This window comes from Pseudophryne corroboree, chromosome 10, assembly GCF_028390025.1.
Source record: "Pseudophryne corroboree isolate aPseCor3 chromosome 10, aPseCor3.hap2, whole genome shotgun sequence".
NCBI lineage: Eukaryota > Metazoa > Chordata > Amphibia > Anura > Myobatrachidae > Pseudophryne > Pseudophryne corroboree.
This window is the reverse complement of record NC_086453.1, coordinates 381,779,048-381,780,986: the sequence shown is the minus strand read 5'-3', so window position 1 is coordinate 381,780,986 and position 1,939 is coordinate 381,779,048.

Genomic DNA, 1,939 nt, shown 5'->3' with positions numbered 1-1,939 from the left:
GGCTGACCACACACCGGCTTATCCTGATGTGATCATCTCGCTCTTCACCATGATGGCCGAGTAGCTGGGTCACGTCTGCAAGTTGGAGGCTCTCTAAGTACACACCACACGGACACAGGCCGTGAAGGTCACCTACTGACACGGCCAGAACGTCAGGTGGGATTTTTTGCAGCAGAGATCAGGGGGTATATTTTAAATCTAAATCCACCAACATCATGTTATGTGCGTATTTACTAACAGTCGATTTTAAAATCACCATCAATTATTAGTGGTGTAAAGTCTGAAGTTTTTTGGCAGTTCCATTCAGAATTCACCAGACAAACCTAAAATAAATAGATCAGCCGAAATCTACCAAAAACAAAACAAAAATCCCTTCCTACTGATATTCTATTGGACAAAACACATCCCACGTAAGAAGCTGCAGCGGTTTCTCTGATTCTGCCGTCTGGTCCCTGCAGTCACGTGGTGATTTGCCTCCTGCAGGAAAGTGCCCAGCATAGCGCAGCATTGAGCTGTCATAGGGCCTCATTCAGAGATATACCCAAAACCGATGGTGGGGCACCTCCAGTAATGTAATTTTACCCTCACTGGAAGCCAATCATCTATCCTTTCTATAGTCACGCAAGGTCTATCTGTCACCTGCACACCTGTCGCTGCTCTAGGCACTGGTGCACACCTGTCGCTGGTGTAGGCACTGTGCACACCTGTCACTGCTCTAGGCACTAGTGCACACCTGTCGCTGCTCTAGGCACTGGTGCACACCTGTCGCTGCTCTAGGCACTGGTGCACACTTGTCGCTGCTCTATGCACTGGTGCAAACTTGTCACTGCTTCGGGCACTGGAGCACACTTGTCACTGCTCTAGGCACTGGAGCACACTTGTCACTGCTCTAGGCACTGGTGCACACCTGTCACTGCTCTAGGCACTGGTGCACACCTGTCACTGCTCTATGCACTGGTGCACACTTGTCACTGCTCTAGGCACTGGTGCACACTTGTCACTGCTCTATGCACTGGTGCACACCTGTCACTGATCTAGGCACTGGTGCACACCAGTCACTGGTCTAGGCACTCGTGCACAACTGTTATTGCCCCAGGCACTGGTGCACACCTGTCATTGCTCTAGGCACTGGTGCACACCAGTCACTGATCTAGGCACTGGTGTACTCCTGTCACTGCTCTAGGCACTGGTGCACACCTGTCGCTGCTCTGGGCAGTGGTGCACAGCTGTCGCTGCTCTATGCACTGGTGCACACTTGTCGCTGCTCTAGGCACTGGTGCACATCTGTCGCTGCTCTAGGCACTGGTGCACAGCTGTCGCTGCTCTATGCACTGGTGCACACTTGTCACTGCTCTAATCACTGGTGCACATCTGTTGCTGCTCTAGGCACTGGTGCACAGCTGTCGCTGCTCTATGCACTGGTGCACACTTGTCACTGCTCTAGGCACTGGTGCACACTTGTCACTGCTCTATGCATTGGTGCACACCTGTCACTGCTCTAGGCACTGGTGCACACCAGTCACTGGTCTAGGCACTGGTGCACAACTGTCAGTGCCCCAGGCACTGGTGCACACCTGTCATTGCTCTAGGCACTGGTGCACACATGTCGCTGCTCTGGGCAGTGGTGCACAGCTGTCGCTGCTTTATGCACCGGTGCACACTTGTCACTGCTCTAGGCACTGGTGCACATCTGTCGCTGCTCTAGGCACTGGTGCACAGCTGTCGCTGCTCTATGCACTGGTGCACACTTGTCACTGCTCTAATCACTGGTGCACATCTGTCGCTGCTCTAGGCACTGGTGCACAGCTGTCGCTGCTCTATGCACTGGTGAACACTTGTCACTGCTCTAGGCACTGGTGAACACTTGTCACTGCTCTAGGCACTGGGGCACACCTGTCACTGCTCTAGGCACTGGTACACACTTGTCACTGCTCTATGC